A 22,966-nucleotide genomic window follows, 5' to 3' on the forward strand; every position below is an offset into this window, starting at 1 on the left:
AAGGGATTGCCAGGGACTCTAGCAACATTCTTCCCTGGAGAGAGTAAACCATTTACCTTGGTTTTGTTTGGGAGGGGGGTGTGGGGAATAGGGATGTGGAGAGTTCTGTTGGATACTGAAGGGAAAAAACGAGGTTATACTTGCTGAGCATTTCTAGCCTTATGATTCATAACTCTATTCAGAAAGTTAAAATAAATCAAGATTGGAAAGAAATTGTAATTGTAAAGTCAGAATGGACAGCAGGGGCTCTTGGGTGGCTCAGTCAGGTAAGGGCCTGCCTTGGGCTCAGGTCCTGATCTCAGAATCCTGGGACTGAGGCCCGTGTAAGGGCTCCCTGGTCAGCAGGGAGTCTGTTTCTTCCTCTCCTTCTGTCTCTCTTCGCTAACACCTACCCCATTCATGTACCCTCTCTTTTTCAAATAAATAAAATCTTAAAAAAAAAAAAAAAGAAGAAGAAGAAAAGAATGGACACCAAACCAATATATTCTTGAGAATTTTTATGTTGTTAGAACAGTGCAAGTATGGGGCGCCTGGGTGGCTCAGTGGGTTGAGCCGCTGCCTTCGGCTCAGGTCATGATCCCAGGGTCCTGGGATCGAGTCCCGCATCGGGCTCTCTGCTGAGCAGGGAGCCTGCTTCCCTCTCTCTCTCTGCCTGCTTCTCCGACTACTTGTGATTTCTCTCTGTCAAATAAATAAAAAAAAATCTTTAAAAAAAAAAAAAAAAAAAAAAAGAACAGTGCAAGTAAACATTCAAAAATAAAAATTTACTATCAAAGCAATTTAGTATTTAAAAAATATTCTAGGGACACCTGGGTGACTCAGTAGGTTAAAGCCTCAGCCTTTGGCTCAGGTCATGATCTCAGGGTTCTGGGATGGAGCCCTGCATTGGGTTCTCTGCTCAGCAGGGAGCCTGTTTCCCTTCCTCTCTCTCTGCCTACTTGTGATCTCTGTCAAATAAATAAGTAAAATCTTAAAATAAAAAATTCTAAGTGTTCCAAATGAATATTCAGATTTTTCTATTTGTATAATATTCTAATAAACTTAGACAAGAGTATAAGCTATTTTGAGGTATTGAAATAGTATGTGCTTAAAAAAAAAAAAGAAAGAAATAGTATGTGCTTTCTTTGGTCTCCCTGATACTTAGCACCATACGAAGCACAGAAAGTGGGGCGTCTGGGTGGCTCAGTTAGTTAGGCAACGGGTCATGATCCTGGAGTCCTCGGATCCAGTCCCGCATCAGGCTCTCTGCTCAGCAGAGAGTCTGCTTCTGCTTCTCCCTCTGACCCTCCCCCTTCTCATGCTCTCTCTCTCAAATAAATAAATAAATAAACATATCTATCTATCTATCTATCTATCTATATATATTTTTTTTAAATAAGCGTAAAAAGTATGATTCTTTCAAGGTGCCTGGGTGGCTCATTCAGTTGGATATCCAATCTCAGGTTCGTGAAACCTCCCCTACTTATGCTTGGGATTCTCTGCCCCTCCCTCCCCTCCCCATACCCACTTACGCACTCATGCTCTCACTCTCACTAAAATAAATAAATAAATCTTTTTAAAAGTAGGATTGATTCCTTCTTTAATAAATACTAAAAAAATCTACACTTTGGTATTCAGAGAGTAAAACCAAAGAACCTATATAACCCTCCAGTACACTTGAACCAACTAATAATTATGTATCACGAACAATCAGGTTTCAGATAGACCTCTACAACTATAGTGCTGCTATGTATGACGTTATTTGTATCCTAAGAGGCTAAGGAGTATATAAAATACTAATTTCCTTACATTTCCTACATTCAATTTCTTAAAAAAAGAAGCACCTTCCTTAAACTATGATTTAATTAAAGCACTAAAATAATCATGCAAGAAACACTTGTACATTTATCGTAGAAAGAGATACAATTCCCACAATAAAATTCCTCTTATAATCCAATAAAAAAGTGTTTTCTTAAACAATGAAAGTCATCTGACTGAGTATCTCCTTTTAACATGACTGCCAAGAAAAAAAACAAAAATTAAATGAGTGCTGGGGCGCCTGGGTGGCTCAGTCAGTTAAGCGTCTGCCTCCAGCTCAGATCATTAATCCAAGGTCCTGGGTTCAAGCCCTGCATATGGCTCCCTGCTAAGGGGAAGCCTGCTTCTTCCTCCCCCATGCCTCCTGCTTGCTTCTTCTCTCACTGTCTCTCTCTCTCTCTCTCTGTCAAATAAATAAATAAAATCTTTTTAAAAAAATTAAATGACTATTTATAAGAACTAATTTCCAGGTGGGTAGCTCTCATTCTCTAAATTTTTTTCTCATCTACCTTATTTTCACATCCAATTTATAAGATTCACATTTTTCTCCGTATCTTTAAACATCAGTATCTCTGCCTAAGATAAAGTTTCCCCCAAGGTAATAATTCCAGTAATCAATTTGAGCTCCCCTAAAATTAACATAAAATTTAAATAAGCCAGTTTAAAGTATATCTTTGTTGTACAGACAAACCTATTTCATAGCATTTCCCTCAGGACATTTGCAATACTGAAAAAGAATTTGGTTAAAATTAGCTAATTGCTGGGGCGCCTGGGTGGCTCAGTGGGTTAAGCCGCTGCCTTCGGCTCAGGTCATGATCTCAGGGTCCTGGGATCGAGTCCCGCATCGGGCTCTCTGCTCAGCAGGGAGCCTGCTTCCTTCTCTCTCTCTCTGCCTGCCTCTCAGTGTACTTGTAATTTCTCTCTGTCAAATAAATAAATAAAATCTTTAAAAAAAAAAAATTAGCTAATTGCTACATCAAACCAAAATCCGTGGGACTGTCAAAAAAAATAATTTTTAAAAGAGTATTAACAAGTAGAAAGGAGAGTTCACCACCTAAAAATTTTTAATTACCTACAGTAAACTGTTTCAGTACCCATCAAGTACTTATGTTAAGTTGATACATTAAGAACATTCTATGGTGTAGCATAATGGTATAGCAATTTCATTGCTACAAAAGGAGTAAATGAGTAAATATACTGAGATTCTGGGGGATCCAGGCATGTTACTACGAGAGAGGAGAGGTACAAATATACAAAGAAATAGGGAGAAAAAGAACCTTTGGGGATTAGGACCTAAAAATAGCACTATGAATACATGCTTATATTTTAAAAAAATCTTTACCTATCAATCTGTCTACCGATCAAGACAGACACAGACACACTCTCCATTTCTGTACAATGAAAGAGTCAAGGAACAGCAACATACTAGAAGAAGGAAGCAACCATAGCACCCAAATTCTGATTCCTAATATCATTTCCTACTAAAGTGGAATAGGACTTCTTGGAGAAATAGTTCAATCCAAGGCTGCAGCAGAGGAAGTACAAAGAGATCTTAAAACATCTTAACAGCAAGAAAATGGCACAACAGACGACAGCATCAAAAGGGCATGCCAACCAGCCTGAAGGTGCTCTCACCAGTCAGATTTGGAAACATGAGCATCAAAATAAAGACAAGAATGGAATATAACCAAATGAGTAAAAAAAGTCCCTGAGGGGCCCCTGGCTATCTCAGTCAGTAGAGCGTGCTACTCTTGATCTTGGGGTCATGAATTCAAGCACCATGTTGGGTGTGGAACCTTGTTAAAAAAAAAAAAAAAAAAAAAAAAAAACAACCAGGGACACCTGGGTGGTTCAGTAGACTAAGCAGCCTCTGGCTCAGGTTAAGATACTAGCATCCTGGGATTGAGCCCCGCATGGGGCTCCCTGCTCAGCGAGGAGTCTGCTTCTCCCTCACCTTGCTCTTGTGCTCTGGTGTGCACATGCATGCTCGCTCTCTCACGCACGCTCTCTTTCTTCCTCTCAAATAAATAAATACAATCTTAAAAAACAGACAAAAATGCTCCAAAAAACACAAATCCCTGAGTTCAGAGTAATAACAGCAAAAAATAAAAGAGAAAAAAAGCAGGGAGTAAATGTCCTTCTTTAGAGAAGAATGTCAACTAATAAATGCAGAAGAAATAAAAGAATTAGAAAATCACTTTTTTTGTGACCATTAAAGTAATCATTGAGACAAGAATCATCAACAGAAAAAAAATCATCAATAAATGCTAAAACCACTGGGCAAAAAGTTGGGGGGGAATGGAATCTTCAGTATCAGGCCACAGACTATTAGAAAAAAACCTTTAAAATAGAGAAGTGCAGTAAACAATACTCTTAATCAAGCAACCAGACTTAACATTACCAATAATGGGATAAAATGACATGATGTCTTCTGAGGAGATGCACTAAAGATATATCACCACCTAGGTATTCTTTCTGCTAAAAATTTAAAATGAATCTCATCAGGAATAAGTGGACAACCTTAAGTCTGCAAAAATTGGCCTGGACTCTTCAAAAATGCTAGTATCATGAAAACAAACCAAAAAAGAGGCTAAAGATTACTTCTATATTCTTCTACATTCAAGGAGAGACAACAACTAAAGGCAATGCATGATGCATATACTGGATCTGGGGAGAAAAATCTGGTTGTGAAGGATATTATAGGGACACTTGGGGACATCTGAATATGAACGGTATTTCAGACAATCATATCAAACGTTTAGTTTTTGAACTATGATAATTCTATCTGGTTATACAGGAGAATGTTCTGGGTTCTCAGGATGTACAAAACATACATGGATGATATGTCATCATCAGATCTGCAACTCTCAAATGGTTCAGCACCCATCTGAATACAGATCTAGTATGTGTAGATAGTAAGTGAATGACAGAAAGAGAGGAAGAGTATATGTGTATGTGCTTGCATGCAGAGAGGGTGGGGGGAGTAGGAAGGAGGGAGAAGACAGACAAGAGAACAGTGGAGCAGCTGCAACAATTACAGCAAAAATACTGACAAATGGTATATCCACGTGAAGGGAATATGGAAATGAAATTTTTCTAAATAAAAGAAGGAAAAGAGTTATAAAGGTTATATAGTAGAGCACTACAGGCACTTTCTAGCATTTTTCAGCCTTGGGATTTATTATCAAACTGTCTCTTCTCAGGGCCTAAAGTATTTCTGTCATGTCTAACATGTGTCCCTTCCTAACTCCATGTTTAAAGTGATCATCCAATTCTCAACTCCTCCTCTACGTCACTGTGTATTACACTTCAAAATGTGTAATACCATTCTTGGCTAGCAGGGGACACCAGCAACATGCCAAGCTTCAGCTTCCCTAAAGTAAACAGGCTTGCCAAATTTAACTAAGGAAAGATTTAATATTTAATATTTATTAAGTCTATTTGTTAACTTAACAAATATTCAATAAGCACCTATCATATACTTAGGATTGGAGAGAGAACAAGAAGAATTTGTCATAGCAGATATTAATATATAAAACCATCATTATCCAAATAGCATGGTATTACAACAAGAAATCAACAAAATGATCTTCAAATTAGAAGCCAGAAATAAATCAAAGATACATGGGATTTTAACAGGTAACAAGTCAAATTCAATGAGAAAGAATGTTTTATATAAAAAGTTCCAGAGGTGGGCACCCGGGTGGCTCAGTTAGTTTTAAGTGTCTGCCTTCAGCTTAGGTCATGATCCCAGGGTCCTGGGATCCAGTTCTGCAGGGGGTTCCCTGCTTAGTGGGGAGTCCGCTTCTCCCTCTAACCCTCCTATGCTCATGATCTCTCTCTCAAATAAAATATTTTTTTAAAAATGTTCTAAGGGTGGGGCGCCTGGGTGGCTCAGTGGGTTAAAGCTTCTGCCTTCGGCTCAGCTCACGATCCCAGGATCCTGGGATTAAGTCCCACATCGAGCTCACTGCTCAGCGGGGAGCCTGTTCCCCCCCCCCCCCTCTGCCTGCCTCTCTGTCTACTTATGATCTCTGTCAAACAAATAAATAAAATCTGAAGAAAAAAAAAAAGTTCTAAGGGTGTCTGGCTGACTCAGTCAGTGGAGAAGGGAACTCTTGATCTCAAGGTTGTGAGCTGGAGCCCCACACTGGGTATAGAAATTACTTTAAAAAAATAAAAATAAAAATAATTTGGGACGCCTGGGTGGCTCAGTTGGTTAAGCGGCTGCCTTCGGCTCAGGTCATGATCCCAGCCTCCTGGGATCGAGTCCCACATCGGGCTCCTTGCTCAGCAGGGAGCCTGCTTCTCCCTCTGCCTCTGCCTGCCATTCTGTCTGCCTGTGCTCGCTCTCCCTCTCTCTCTCTGACAAATAAATAAAATCTTTTAAAAAATAAAAAATTTAAAAAATAATAATGTGAAAATAAATAAAATAAAATGTTCTATTTAATAACAACAGTTAAGAACCAAGTATTTTTCTAAAATGACAGAGTCACTGGGGTGCCTGAGTGGCTCAGTTGGTTAAGCATCTGCCTTCAGCTCAGATGGTGATTCTGGAGTCCCAGAATCCAGGCCCGCACTGGGCTCCATGTCCAGCAGGGACTTTGCTTTTCCCTCTGCCCCTCATGCTGCTTGAGTGCTCGCTCGCTCTCTCTCTCAAATAAATAAAATCTCTAAAATGACATAGTCATTAAAATGGTTAAGTGGTGTTTCCAAACTCAGAAATAAGTCCAAAAGCCCTTCAACCCAGCAGCCTTACTTGCAGGGCTATACCCTATAAGCTTATGGCTTACATTTCCATAAGTTACAAAGATGTTTACTGACAAACTGTTGTTAGTGGTAAAATAATTGAAAATAATTAGATGACCAAGAATAGAAAAAAAGAGTTAATAGTTTATTAAAACCATAGTTTAGGGACACCTGGGTGGCTCAGTGTGTTGGGCCCCTGCCTTCGGGCTCAGGTCAAGATCTCAGGGTCCTGAGACTGAGCCCTACATTGGGCTCTCTGCTCAGAAGGGAGCCTGCTTCCCGCAGCACCCCCACCCCCGGCTGCACGCTACCGCCTCTCTACCTACTTGTGATCTCTCTGTCAAATAAATAAATAAAATCTCTAAAAAAAATAAAACAAAACAAAAGCAAAAAAAACCCCACCATAGTTTACTGGGGCACCTGGGTAGTTCAGTGGGTTAAGCTTCTGCCTTCGGCTCAGGTCATGATCTCAGGGTCCTGGGATAGAGCCCCACATGGGGCTACCTGCTTTATGGGGATCCATGCTTTCCCCTCCCCCTCTCTGCCTGCCTCTCTGTCTACTTGTGATCTCTCTGTCAAATAAATAAATAAAGTCTTTAAAAAAAAAACATAGTTTATTAAAACAAATAAGGCAGATCTTTGCCGAAGATCTTGGAGGAATTTCCATCACTGCTGTAACATAAGAGTAAGAAGATGGAACACAACATTTGTAATATGACTGATCACTATTTCTTTAGGATAAATTCAGAAGTAGAATTGTTGAGGTGCTGAGGATATAGATAAGAATTAGATACAACTGGGGCGCCTGGGTGGCTCAGTGGGTTAAGCCGCTGCCTTCGGCTCAGGTCATGATCTCAGGGTCCTGGGATCGAGTCCCGCATCGGGCTCTCTGCTCCGCAGGGAGCCTGCTTCCTCCTCTCTCTCTCTCTGCCTGCGTCTCTGCCTACTTGTGATCTCTCTCTGTCAAATAAATAAATAAAATCTTTAAAAAAAAAAAAAAAGAATTAGATACAACTAACTCAACTAACATCAGAATGTAACAACTAATACTCAACTCTCATAAGCTAAACACCAGAAAATGGAAATGTGAATATGAAGTTTTCATACATGAGAAATAGGATGTCTCCCTATTTAGCTGTATCTTCTTTCTTAGCCCTCAGTAAATGTTTAGGCTATTCCTGTAAGTGTGAATTAGGAGTATTCTTCTACCTATGCATTTTTCAAAAGAGATAAACCTCAATGGTTTTGTTTTTCCAACTATAAAAGCAATACTCATCACTCAAAAACTCTAATATCGCTAATATCAAGTAGAAATTCAAAGTGACCAACAATTTCACTCCCTTGAAATAAACAATGCTGTGAGGAGTCACATATGGTCATAAACATGCAAAAATTATTACACATATAATTCTCATTTCATTTAATAAACAATGAACATAATTCTACATCAATATATATATGAATTTTCCTTCTTTTATTGACTGTATAGTATTCATTTAACCAGAAAGTACCTGGTAGACATTAGGTTATGTCCAGAATTTAGTTTTACAAACATTACAGTGAACTTTTGTATATAACTATTTTAGCTTCACATTAATTCCTAGATGTGGAATTCTGGTGTCAAAGGGTATATGCTATATCTTTTCAATGTGTATCACTAGACTGCTTTCCAAAAAGACTGTATCAATAGACAACCCACCAACAAAATACAAGACTGCCCTTTAATCATGCCATTTTCAATCCTAGGCACTAGGAGTCTTCTTAAGTTATGCCAACAATCTAGGAGGGGGAAAACCTAATTTCATGTGTTTATTTCATCTACCCAACAAATATATGAGCCTATCTACTATTGCTAGGCACAATGCTAGAATCTAGGGATAAAATGGAGAATCACACGTAGATAGTCCCTCACAGTCAATTGCATTCTACTGAATTTCCTGATAGTTAGATTGCACCTATTTTGTGTGTTAGCCACTTATATTTCTCCTTTTGTGAACTGCGTCTTCATACCTTTTGTCTTTTTCTCTGTTAAAGAGATAGTTTTTTGATTATGTGATAACTATGCTCTCGCAATCTGTCACATATTTTAACTGAGGAGTATCAGGTTAGGATTCAATCAAAGTGAGCATCCCAACTCTGACTACCTGTTTTCAAGCCTTCTGCCTGCCTCTTCTCCTGGAAGACCATTTCCAAACTCTACAGGCAAGCCCTGCCTAAACTATCCTCAATCCCTTCACAGTAAATAAACTGTACTGCAGTTGGAGAAATTTGTTAATACTCTCTCCAAGTTGGTAGAACTCTTTCTTCTGTCTGCTTCCTTCCTTCACCTTGATCTGCAATTGCTCAGCCTCTCTGGAGTTTTCCATTCTTTATTTCTGTGGGCTAACTGTAATTAATCTAAGTGAATTTTAAATTCTAATAATATAGATACTATGCTATCTGTATCTTAAATTCTCAGTTATTTAGTTTAAAAAAAGTGAGTTCTACTAGGGGCGACATGGGATTGGGGGAGTGGGGTACTGAAGGAAGGAAACAGCTGGCTTTCATTAGCAGCCTCTGCCACCCACTACAGTTACTACAAAATCTCATCCACCCACTACTAGCAGCTCCAGCCAATTCTAGAGCAAGCAGGCAAATTAGAAAGAGGTCACTTCTCTGCCATTTCTATTTCTCTGAATATCCTTAAGATCTCTTGGGGAAAAAAGGTACGCAATGAAAGGGGGGTTAAGAATAGCGATCTCAGGGCGCCTGGGTGGCTCAGTGGGTTAAGCCGCTGCCTTCGGCTCAGGTCATGATCTCAGGGTTCTGGGATCGAGCCCCACGTCGGGCTCTCTGCTCCGCAGGGAGCCTGCTTCCCTCTTTCTCTCTTTCTCTCTGCCTGCCTCTCTGCCTACTTGTGATCTCTGTCTGTCAAAAAATAAATAAAATCTTAAAAAAAAAAAAAAGAATAGTGATCTCAGGATGCCTGGGTGGCTCAGTGGGGTAAAGCCTCTGCCTTCAGCTCAGGTCATGATCCCAGCCAGGGTCCTGGATCAAGCCCCGCACAGGGAGCCTGCTTCCTCCTCTCTCTCTCTCTGCCTACCTCTCTGTCTCCTTGTGATCTCTGTCAAATACATAAATAAAATCTTAAAAAAAAAAAAAAAAAAGAATAGCGATCTCAGAAGAGTATCAAGAACAATTCAGAACATACAACATGTGTGTGATAACCACCTACTGGATGAATATTTGGAGGCAAAGAGAGGTCCTCCCTTATTTCTCTGTAATCATCATCAAGGGGCTAAGGTATCAGTTCTCAAGATGAGCCTTTATTTCCTAACACGTAGTACCTCAAATCATAGGTGATTCAGGTGGTTTAGTTATAAGTAAGGACTATTTGATCATCTAGATGTAGAGTAATATCCTGGTTAATAATATTCTCAAATATAAAATGTCTACTAACCAAAAACCAACACAGGCAATTACTTCTTAATTTACTCCTTAAATACATTAATAAAGTAATATAAATTCCAAACTTCAACTGAATTATAAAGAGTTGAGGCATGATAATTTAGTAAATGGGACAAGAATGATACCTGATTTTTAGTTCTGGTTATATATGTACTAGATCTATGTTTCAGGTTAAGTAATGTCCCTAAATCTCAGTTTTGTCTTTTATAAAATATCCATACTACTCTGATGATAATGATTAAATGAAAGAAGTATTTGAATATATCTGAGTATTTACCAGTACACAAGAATAAAGGATTAAAACAAAGAATGGGGGCACATGGGTGGCTCAGTGGGTTAAAGCCTCTAGGCCTTCAGCTCAGGTCATGATCCCAGGGTCCTGGGATCAAACCCCACATCAGGCTTTCTGCTCAGCAGCAAGCCTGCTTCCTCCTCTCTCTGCCTGTCTCTCTGCCTACTTGTGATCTCTGTCTGTCAAATAAATAAATGAAAAAATTTTTTAAACTCTATAAAAAAATTCTATAAAACAAAGAATGAAGGGTGACTGCAAATGAGCACAAAGATCATTCTGGGATGATGAAAATGTTCTAAAAATAAACTGTGATGATAGCTGCATACTCAAACTGATTAAAAATCACTCAACTGTACACTTAAAAACAAGTGAACTTTATTAAAGTTTATCTCTATAAAGCTGTTTTTAAGAAAGAATAAAAAAATATTAACAGCCTGAAAAGGATTCTTGATTACTACCATTCGTCAACTATTCCTCTATCTTCAAGACCTTACTGATGGGCTGAAGACCAGAGCATTTCCTTAAATAATTCAGGCCCCTCACCTCCTGCTTAAACTGTCTGTCTCCCTATTAGAAACAAATGAGTTCTCATATCATTAAAATAATCTGGTGTTGGGGCACCTGGATGGCTCAGTCAAATAAGCATCTACCTTCAGCTCAGATCATGATCCCAGGGTCCTGGGATCAAGACCCCTCATCAGGCTCCTTGCTCAGCAGGGAGCCTGCTGCTCTCTCTCCCTGCCACTCCCCCTGCTTGTGCTCTCCCTCTCTCTCTCTCTCTGTCAAATAAATAAATAAAATCTAAAAAAAAAAAAACAATAAATCTGGTGTTACTCAAGAGATAAAGGATATAAATAAAGACAAACATTATAGTCTCCCAAGATTTGATATATCAAACTTGAACACACTACAATAAACCAACAAGTCTTAAAAGATACATATACAACACTCTGCTATGACAGAATATACATTCTTCTCAAGTACAATATTATCTTAAGGAATAAATACTCAGAAATATATTTAACAAAAAACAAGAAACCATACTCTGAAAACTATAAAATCGAAGAAATAAAAGACCTAAATAATTAGAAAGACATCTCATATTCATGGAACAGATTTATTTATTGTTAGGATGGACATATTTCCTAAACTCATCTATAGATTCAACACAATCTCTATCATCCCAACCAACTTCTTCGCAGAAACTGACAATCTGATCCTAAAACTCAATGGGAATTCAAAGGCCAAAACTAAACAACTCTTGCAAGAGCAAGCTGGAAGACAAACACTTCTCAATTTCAAAACATACTACAAACATACAAGTCAATAAACAGAACTGAGAGTCCAGAAACATACATTTATAATGAGTGCCAAGATAATAAAAAACTGAACACAGGACTTAAATCAAAACCACAATAGTTTACCATGTAACCCCCCATTAGGATGGCTATTTTCAAAAATTAAAATTAAAAAAATAACAACTGTTGGTAAGAACTCAACTGTTGAGAAACTGGAACCCTGTGCATTGTTGGTGGGAATGTAAAATGGTGCAGTTGCAGTGGAAAAACAGTTTGGTGGTTACTCAAACGTATACCATAGAATTTCGTGTGACCCAGCAATCACACTCCTAAGTCTATACTCAAAAGAACTGAAAGCAGGAACTCAGGTATTTGTATACCCATATTCACAGTGGCACTATCCACAACAGTCAATAGGCAGAAGTAACCCAAGTACCCACTGAAAGATGAATGGATAAACAAAATGCGGGACATTATTCAGCCTTAAAAAAAGAATGACATTTTGACATGCTGCAACATGGAAAACCTTAAGAATATTACACAAAGTGAAATGAGCCAGTCAGAAAAAGATAAATACTATAGGATCCCAATTATATGAGGTTAAAAGAAAAGGCAAATTCAGAGGAAGTAGAGTTGTGGTTGCCAGGAGCTGGGTGTAAGAAGAAATGGGTGGGGGACGCCTGGGTGGCTCAGTTGGTTAAGCAGCTGCCTTCGGCTCAGGTCATGATCCCAGCGTCCTGGGATCAAGTTCCACATCGGACTCCTTGCTCCGCAGGGAGCCTGCTTCTCCCTCTGACTCTGCCTGCCACTCTGCCTGTGCTCGCTCTTGCTCTCTCTCTCTCTCTTTGACAAATAAATAAATAAAATCTTAAAAAAAAAAAAAAAGAAAGAAATGGGTGGCTCAGTGGGTTAAAGCCTCTGCCTTCGGCTCAGGTCGTGATCCCAGGGTCCTGGGATCGAGCCCCACATTGGGCTCTCTGCTCAGCAGGGAGCCTGCTTCCTCCTCTCTCTATGCCTGCCTCTCTTGTGATCTGTCAAATAAATAATAAATCTTTAAAAAAAAAAAAAGAAATACATGTGTTAGTCTATAGCACTGTAAATATAATTTAAAAAAAAAAGATTTTATTTATCTGACAGAGAGGGAGAGCACAAGTAGGCAGAGCAGCAGGCAGAGAGAGAGAGGGAGAAGCAGTCTCTTCGCTAAGCAGAGAGCCCAATGCGGGGCTCAATCCCACCAGAGCCAAAGGCAGCCAGCCACTTAACCACTGAGACACCCAGGCACCCCAAATTTAATTTTTTAAGTAGCCTCCATGCTCACAACCCTGAGATTAAGACCTGAGCTGAGATTAAGAGTCATATATTTAACCAACTAAGCCACCCAGGAATTCTTTAAATTTTCTTATTTTGAAAAATTTAAAAAGTAAAATGTGACCTTTAACTTGCTTCCTACAAGAGGTGGTTCAGAACTGACAATGCTTTTTTTTTTTTTTTAATTACTGTCTTAGAACAACTATACTGCTGACAAACAAAGCCATTCCACTACCAGATTATCAAATAATTTAAACTCCAAAAGTATAAATGAGACTTGAGCTAAGATCACAACAAATCTGAAGAGGTTAAATCCTAAAAGGCAGGGAAACAAAGATACTACACCAGAGATCAAAGCCACTAGTAACAAAATATCAGGTCTCAAAACTATTTTGCAGAGCAGGACCTTTGCCCCCAAATAGTAGTGAGACTTTCATAGCCTTTAGGTTTAAAAAACTGTCAGGAAACACATGGAAGCAAAGATAATTCCAAATGACTTGTGCTATCCTCATCGTATCTTTATATATTATCTGTATTTCCCATAATCATTTTTCATAATTCACTCTCAACTAGGCCCTCAAAGCTTCCCAAAATTTTACTATCTTTTGCAGATGGATGCTCTTTTCTATTCCTCACAAATATTTTCATGGAGTCCTAGCACTCTCTCTCCTTATTTGCATTCCACAATGACCTTGTCCTACTGAACAAAGACTATAAATAGAATATTAAAGATTAAAGAGAGAAGGATGCCTGGGTGGTGCAGTTGGTTAAGTGTCAGACTCCTGATACATACTCAGGTCATGCTCTGATAGGTTTGTGGGATTTAGCCCAGCGTCAAATTCCATACTGAATGTGGAGCCTGCTTGAGATTTTCTCTTTCTCTCCCTCTCCATCTGCCCCTCTCCTCTTCTCTCTCCATAAAAAAGAAAAAAAAAAAAAAAGGAGAGAGAAATCCTCTCAGCAATCAACCATCAACTTTGGAACTACTAGTATCTGCATCCATTCTCTTCTTTCCTTTGGTTAAAAAAGAGAACTTAAGGGCACCTGGGTAGCTCAGTTAAGCAACTGCCTTCAGCTCAGGTCATGATCCTAGAGTCCTGGGATCAAGTTCCTCATCAGGCTCCCTGCTCAGTGGGGAGTCTGCTTCTCCCCCAGACCGCTCCTTTCTCATGCTGTCTCTCTCTCTCTCTCAAATAAATAAGTAAAATCTTTAAAAAAAAAAAAAAATAGAGAGAGAACTTACCTCTTTCCTATCAAGTAACAAGAATGCCCATTTTGCTATCTTCTCCTAGACTTTTAACAATTACTGATTTCTCTCTAGCAACTTCAACTTCTGCTTCTCTAGTGAATCCTTTCCAAGAGCATTCAAACATATTCTTCTTTGAAAAAAAAAAAAAAAAGCATATTCTTCTTTATAAAAATAAAAAGACTTCCCTAACCCTGTATCTCTCTCCAGATACCACTCTAACTGTTCTCTGCTCTCGTTCATGGTGATTCTCTACTTCCTCTCCAACAATTCATATAAAAGCTACCTGAAGCAATACAGTCAACACTGGTGTAACCCATGAACCACCTTATGAAATACAGCACTGCCAACATAGGGAAAGGCTACTGCATACCCTCCCCGGACCACATCTTCTGTGCTCCTTCCACATCACTGGTGGTATCAGCTCTTCTGATTTTGGCAATAATCATTCTCATAAATCCCTTTATATTTTTATAATTTATGCATGCATCCTTAAGGCACTGAACTCTTCTGCTTATTTTAAAAAAGGGTATATTCTAAAGACTGAGCCTTTTTTTTTTTTTAAGATTTTATTTATTTATTTGACAGATAGAGATCACAAGTAGGCAGAGAGGCAGGCAGAGAGAGAGGAGAAAGCACTCTCCCCGCTGAGCAGAGAGCCTGATGCAGGACCTGATCCCAGGACCCTGGGATCATGACCTGAGCCAAAGGCAGAGGCTTTTAACCCACTGAGCCACCCAGGTGACCCAAGACGAGCCTTTTTAATTTCCAGCATTACGTTACCAGGTTCATCCATGTTGATACCTACTGCTATAGTTCATTTATGCATCCACACAACTTATGAACCACTCTCCAGTTGATGGATATTTAGCTTAGTTTCCCCTTTTTCTGCCACTACAGTGCTGTAATGATCATTTTTATGCATTTTTCATTATACCAATGAGTGAAAGTTTTTCTAGAGTAGACACCTACAAGTGGAATTACTAGGGTGCAGGATATGAGCATCTGCAATTATAACAGATATAGACAAACTGCTTTCCAAAATGTATCCAACCACTATTCAACATTCTATTTTTCCAACTTTCCAACATTTCTGTTTTCAACTTCCCACACTCCACTTTGCCAAGATTACACATGTTGTTCTGAATCTCAAAGAAATCGTAACATTCAGTATTAATTAAAAACAAAAAAAAAAGGGTGATAGTAGTCATTTATGGGGTTTTAGTCTGAAATGAAAATACAGGAGACATTTAATTTGGTGGATTTGTGTTGATGCCATATTTCTCCTCAAGAAGCTTCAACTGGTCTTTTTTGTGTCCATTTCTCTGAACTGCCCTTGGCATTATAGTACAAATCCACCAAGTATCTGTTACAAACATTGAATTCTGAAAGGTGATCACACACATTCTTGGCATCAAAGAAATCTTTATAGACTACATAAGGTGTTCCTCTAGTTTTGGGTGTGTTCCCCACTCCGATGTGAAGAATAGGTCCATATTTCCCATATATATCATACATTTCTTCAGCTATAATTTTGTACGGCAAATTCCTTATGTATAAAATCCAATTTACTTTGGGGCGCCTGGGTGGCTCAGTTGGTTAACAGCCTTTGGCTCAGGTGATGATCTCAAGGTCCTGGGATGCAGCCCCACGCTGTGCTCCCTGCTCAGTGGGGAGTCTGCTTCTCACTCTGCTCCCTCCGCCATTAGTACTCCTTCTCTCACAAATAAATAAATAAAATCTTTTTTTTTAAAGATTTTATTTATTTATTTGACAGAGAGAAATCACAAGTAGATGGAGAGGCAGGCAGAGAGAGAGAGAGAGGGAAGCAGGCTCCCCGCCGAGCAGAGAGCCCGATGCGGGACTCGATCCCAGGACCCCGAGATCATGACCTGAGCCGAAGGCAGCAGCTTAACTCACTGAGCCACCCAGGCGCCCCAATAAATAAAATCTTAAAAAAAAAATCCAATTTACTTCAAGTGGAAATCAAATGTTCACCCTCTTGGTGGGCTGATGAGGTTAGTGCACCAAACACTGGAATTCCTCTGGATACCTCTGAAGCTCACTCAACTTGGACCACAACAAAGCATCAAAGGCAGGGTGTAAACACCCAGGCTCCCTCCTTCATATACTCTTGGCTTTTGTAACTCTAGCTCACCCAGTTATCCCATCACCTCTGTCTCCTCCCATTCTACCCACCAGACTTCTTAGAAGTTGGTACTTCTCTATGCTCAGTCATGGTTCTTATTTTGATTCTGTCCACATTCTTTCCCTACAATCTTGTGGCTTAAAATACTATCTGACCCCTGCGATTTCCCCAAATGTGGGAAACTCGACTGCATAATTTGTGGTAGTGGGGGACTGCGTTCGCGCTTTCCCCTGAAAAAAAAAAAAGAAAAAAAAAAAAGAAAAAAAAATAAAATACTATCTATATACCTCTAATACAAATACCCAAATACGGACCATAACACACTTTCTCTTTTGAGATAGAGAACCTGTTTGCTCGTGTTCTTTGAGGGATCTCAATCTGAATAAATCCCAAATTGATTCCCTCATTTGTTTTCCCCTACTGACAACAACTCCTGGTAAAGTAATCCTCACTGTATAAGCCAACTGCTTTTGTTCAATCTTCCCTTTAAGTGCTCTCCACATCCAATCCATAACCATACCCCCCCAGAAAAAAAATACATATACGAAATTTTTTTTTTTTTTAAGATTTTACTTATTTGCCAGAGAGAGAGAGAGAGCACAAGCAGGAGCAGTGGCAGGCAGAGGGAGAAACAGACTGCCCACCAAGCAAGGAGCCCCATGTGGGACTTGATCCCAGGACCTGGGATCATGAGTTGAGCTAAAGGCAGACACTTAACCAACTAAGCTACCCAGGAGTCCCCTCCCTAAATATATTTTTACTAAATATATATTTACTAAATATATGTATACTACTTTCTCCACAGCCACTGTTCAAAACAAGTCTTCACTTTATCTACAGCTTGAACAAAGGCTACAGCCTTCTAATTAGATTCTTGGTTCCCCTGTCCTCTCCCTAATCCATATTTCATACAGCAGCCAAAGTAATCTTTTTAAAACACAAACCAGATCTTGTGACCCAACCCTTGCTTAAGAATTTTTTAAATAAGCTTTCCATTTATCTGTGGATAAACTTCAAGTCCTTGATACGGTATGGCCTACAAAAGCAAAGATCTGACTTCCTACTTGATTTGACTCCCACCTATCTCAATCATATTTATTTTACATCTTACTACCCTCCTTTCCTAGTTCCCACCAAGGGTCTTTATTTTTTCTTTCTTTCTTTCTTTTTTTTTTTTTTTTGCTTCTCTGAACTTGTAGTGCTCTTTTTGGCCTCAGGAAAATCATGTAGACAATTCCCTTTTCCTTCATAGTACTTCATCACAATTAACTACACACTTCTTTTGATGGTCATTAATATTTCCTTTCCCACTAGATGAAAATCAGGGAATGTGTGTTTTGTGCAGCAATGCATACCTAGAACATAACATAGTGGACAACCACTTCAGTAGGGAAACTAATGAACTTCACAGTCTAGTTAGAAAGGAAGAGTTATCTCATTTACTACAAAATAATACCTAAAGATCATGACAGTCTTCACCTAATACCACAAAATACCAGTATTTCAAAACTGGAATAACCAATACTCATATTACACTAAAATCAGACACCATCTGCAACAAATTTTAATTCAGCAGACATTTAACATATCTGCATTATTTTAGATCAACCAGAATTGAAACACATTTACTAATTTATCAAGCTATACAACCTGATTTTATAACTATAACTCAATTCAATTCCTCTTGAAACTTTTACTGATACAGCAAAACTTTATTTCCTCACCTTAGGGACCAAACAATACCATGATCAATGTTTACTATGTCTTTAAGCAGACACCCGATTGTTCAACAACTAATTTGAAACAGTATTTTTAAAACTAATTACTAATAAACTTATTCTTTTTGAACACTAGACAGGGGCACCTCCCGGGCTCAGTTGGTAGCACTATGACTCTTAATATCAGGGCTGTGGGTTTAAGCCCTATGTTAGGTGTGGTGCCTACTTAAAATAAAAATATTAGACAATTTTAAGACTTAATTGAAGAAAATAAATGTTTATTACATACATAAATATGCTTACACTTAAGGGCAAACATAAGAATATGAGTATCTCATATTACTTGTAAACTGCCTCCCTTTCTAAATACTACTTCTAAAAGCTCCTCCTCCCAGTAGTCCTGCACTGTTTTACATGCCATGTAGCTATTTCAGAATCAAAACCAAATCAAATATACTTCTTGTTCTTTTACTAGTATTTGAGATAAATGTAAACAAAATTTAACTAGTTTAAACTTATCTCAAAATGGTTACCACAAATTCTAAAAGCATATGGATAAATAAATTGAGAAGTCTATTTTCATCTTGGAAGATGAATACATTGATGGAGAGAACGGTTAAAATTGAGAGTTTACAGCTTTTTATAAAGAAGAAAACAAACTTTTCACTCAGTTTCTTTAAAAGCAAGCAAATATCTAAAACCTACAAAGGTCTCTTATTGGCAACCTCTGTAACGTATGCATTGGTAATTTTTTATCTTCATAAAACGGACCTACTTAAGACATTCTTCTGTTTAGAAGTCATCAATACTCCAAACTCTATGAAAAATGTTAAGTCCATAGTTATCATCCCAGGATTTAAAACTATCCACAGTTCAATTCTCAGCCATTTCTATAAAACCTTCAGGGTTTACCTGAACCTGAAAATAACCTACACACATTCAGATCCAGATCTTTACTCAAACTAGTCCTTCTAATTAGAATGTCCTTCCTTCTTCCCATTTCTAAATACATACCGTTTAAAATCTACCACGTATCCTACTTCCTTCAAGAGTCCTCCAAGGGGTGGCCAGGTGACTCAGTGGGTTAAGCCTCTGCCTTCAGCTCAGGTCATGATGCCAGGATTCCAGGACTGAGCCCGGGCATCAGGCTCTCTGCTCAACAGGCAGCCGCCCCCTCCCCCCGCCCGCCACGCCTGCTTGTGATCTTTGCCTGTCAAATAAATAAATAAAGCCCTCCGAGATTCCTTTGTCACTAAAGTTATATACTTCCCAAAGCATTTCTTTGTATCTCATCTGGCACTTAACACTTGCCTTACATTGGGATTATTTTTTGTTATTCTATCTGCCCTCCCTAGTCACCTCCTTATTATAAGCCTCCAGAGAGTAAGAACTATAGGTATCACTGGACTTAACCATTTCCCCTCCGGTGCTTTACACAGTGGCAGACATACAACAGATACTCAAAACATGATGAATCTTATAAAGATTACAACTGTGATCTTGCATTACTGCCCCAAGAGTCAAACAGCGTGAATACTCACTAAACGCTGGGTTTCAGAAGATGATGTTGCCCCTCGTTTTCTACCCACAGTCAGTCTCACATTTCCTCCCTAAGACTTTGGTTATATCTGGTACCAAGAAAAGAGTAGGTCTTTTTTTACCGCATTCACTATATTATCAACCCAATAAAAGGATTAATATTGATACTAAATGAATTCTGTTCCTTTTAAAGCAATTTTTCTACAGGAGTTATCTAAAAAGGAAAACAACATATGTTCAAGAAAAAAAAACACATGTACAGAAATGATCAATTTCTATTTTTACTAAACCCTGTACTCTGAAATGTTCACCAAATGTAAGTGCTAGACTGTAAATTCTCAGAATCATACTTGGCAAACTGAGGTGTAAAAACTGAATGTTTCAGTCTACAACATCCAGAAAGAAATTATTGTTCAACAGAGCACTATAAGGCTGCTTAGATTTGTAGTACCTGAGGAAGCCAAAAGAAAGTAATACAAGTCCAAACTGCAAAATAAAAGCATTTTTTCTACTTAAAAATGCAGATAGTTGGGGCGCCTGGGTGGCTCAGTGGGTTAAGCCGCTGCCTTCGGCTCAGGTCAGGATCTCGGGGTCCTGGGATCGAGTCCCGCATTGGGATCTCTGCTCAGCAGGGAGCCTGCTTCCCTCTCTCTCTCTCTCTCTCTCTGCCTGCCTCTCCATCTACTTGTGATTTCTCTCTGTCAAATAAATAAATAAAATCTTAAAAAAAAAATGCAGATAGCACATTAAACAAAAGTTTAAAAACACTATACAGCAAGGGTTCCTTAGAGTTTACAATAAAAAGAACTACCTCAATAATATCATCATTATTCACACATCTGAAAGACAGGTGGTAACAAAATCCTGGATTTCTTTCTTTTCTTTTTTTTTTTTAAGTTTTATTTATTTATTTGACAGAGAGAGAGAACACAAGCAGGGGGAGTGACAGATGAGGGACAGGGAGAAGCAGGTTCCCCAAAGAGCAGGGAGCCCAATGTGGGGCTGAGCCAAACAAAGGCAGTCACTTAACCAACTGAGCCACCCAGGCGCCCCAGTACCTGGATTTCTTGAAATATATTTAGTTCCTCAGAATACTATAAAAAATGTTGAAGGCAAAATACTCAAGGCTTATGAATTTAAATCAGCCCCAGGCCCAATATCCTGTTATTGGATAATAACAGGACCCCCATTATTGGACCCCCCATACCTATATCCTGTTAATAAGGTTCTACTAAAATGCACAGGAACATTATTTTAAGAACTTTAAGGCCATTTAAGGGTTAATCATTTAAGTAAATGACTGCTCTTTAATCACTGGAATAGAAACTCATAAATTATGAGTTGTTTATTATGGCACCAAGAATATTTACTTTGAAAGATCAAATTGTGAGTGATAAGAGTAAATCTATTTATCTATTCATTTATTTATTTATTCATTTATTTATTTTGATTTGACAGACAGACATCACAAGCAAGCAGAGAGGAGGAAGCAGGCTCCCTGCTGAACAGAGAGCCTAATGTGGGGCTCGATCCCAGGACCCTAGGAGCATGAGCCGAGCTGAAGGCAGAGGCTTTAACCCACTGAGCCACCCAGTTGCCCCTAAATCTACTTTTTAATAAAGATTTATTTATTTAAGAGAGAGGGAGAGAGACACAGAATGCACACAGTGGGGAGGGGCAGAGGGAAAGGGAGAGCTCACAACACTGAGATCACAACCTGAGCTAAAACAGTCAGATGTCTGGGGTAGGGAAGGGAAAAAATGAAACAAGATGGGAATGGGAGGGAGATAAACCATAAGAAACTCTTTATTTCACAAACTGAGGGTTGCTGGAAGGTTGGGGGGTAGGGATGAGGTGGCTGAGTTATGGACACCTGGAAGGGTATGTGCTATGGTAAGTGCTGTGAAATGTTTAAAACTGAGGATTCACAGACCTGTACCCCTGGGGTAAATAATACATTATGTTAGCAAAAATAATTTTTTTTTAAAAGATTTATTTATTTGTCAGAGAGAGAGCGAGCGAGAGCGAGCACAGGCAGACGCAGTGGAAGGCAGTCAGAGGGAGAAGCAGGCTCCCGGCGGAGCAAGGAGCTCGATGTGGGACTCGATCCCAGGACGCTGGGATCATGACCTGAGCCGAAGGCAGCCGCCCAACCAACTGAGCCACCCAGGCGTCCCAGCAAAAATAATTTTTTAAAAAAAAGGAAAAAATTCTTAAAACAACAGTTGGATGCTTAACTGACTATGCTGCCCAGGCACCCCTCAAAATATTTTCTAATTTAGACTTGTAACATATTTAAACAGAATCCAGAAAGAATTTTGAAAACTTTAAAATCCTGATTTTAAAATCTATCTCTTCAGTATAGGCCTATACTATATATAAAAATACATGTTAACATTCTAGTTCATTCAACAATTAAAGACCCTGAGATCATGACCTGAGCCGAAGGCAGCGGCTTAACCCACTGAGCCACCCAGGCGCCCCTAGAAGTGGTTTTATTTATTTATATATTTATTTATTTTTTTAAAAGATTTTATTTGTTTACCCGACAGAGAGAAATCACAAGTAGACGGAGAGGCAGGCAGAGAGAGAGAGAGAGGGAAGCAGGCTCTCTGCTCAGCAGAGAGCCCGATGCGGGACTCGATCCCAGGACTCTGAGACCATGACCTGAGCCGAAGACAGCGGCTCAACCCACTGAGCCACCCAGGCGCCCCTAGAAGTGGTTTTATGATGTAAAACCAGACTTGAGATGGCATATTTCTGGGATTGAATGTATCATTCATTGGTCTAGTTTCTGCAAAACAACATAATCTGTTACAGTAACATTTTAAATTTACTGTGTATTTAACTTATAAAGTGTCAGTTTTACAGTTACATAAGAGCTGTAAACATAATGAGTTCATACCTAATTTTATATTTTACTATTATTAACAGAATAAAGTCCTCATTCAAGATCTAGGAAAGTTCATTTTCTTTGAAAAGGTATCTTTATAACTTTCAGATCTGAGTAACACACCCCACAGGTCTACTCCGATCCCTTGTGTCTCTCCAGTCTTATCTTTTATTTTGCACTCTCCCAACCCTATTTTCCAACTACACTTGATCTGCCTCTTTTCTTTGTGTGTGCGTGTGTGCAGTTCTGTCTTCTGGCCCGTTCACTTGTTCTCTGCTTAGAACCAACCTCCCTCCTTCTATACCCTTCTTCGTACCTTGCCTGCCTTCTTTCCTCTGGCCACTTTACTCTAGTCAGGCTAGCTGCAACCAAATCTTGGAGATGAGGGTTACTGGGTGGCTCAGTGGGTTGAGCCGCTGCCTTCGGCTCAGGTCATGATCTCAGGGTCCTGGGATCGAGTCCCACATTGGGCTCTCTGCTCAGCAGGGAGCCTGCTTCCCTTCCTCTCTCTCTGCCTGCCTCTCCATCTA

General features: G+C 39.2%; 1 protein-coding gene across 2 annotated transcripts in view; it reads right to left on the reverse strand.

Moving 5' to 3' along the window:
* Positions 1-22,966, reverse strand: part of AFF4 (ALF transcription elongation factor 4) — a 96,459-nt gene that overhangs the window by 62,695 nt on the left and 10,798 nt on the right. The window lies entirely within an intron of this gene.

The sequence above is a fragment of the Mustela nigripes genome, chromosome 12, assembly GCF_022355385.1.
Source record: "Mustela nigripes isolate SB6536 chromosome 12, MUSNIG.SB6536, whole genome shotgun sequence".
Taxonomy (NCBI): Eukaryota; Metazoa; Chordata; class Mammalia; order Carnivora; family Mustelidae; genus Mustela; species Mustela nigripes.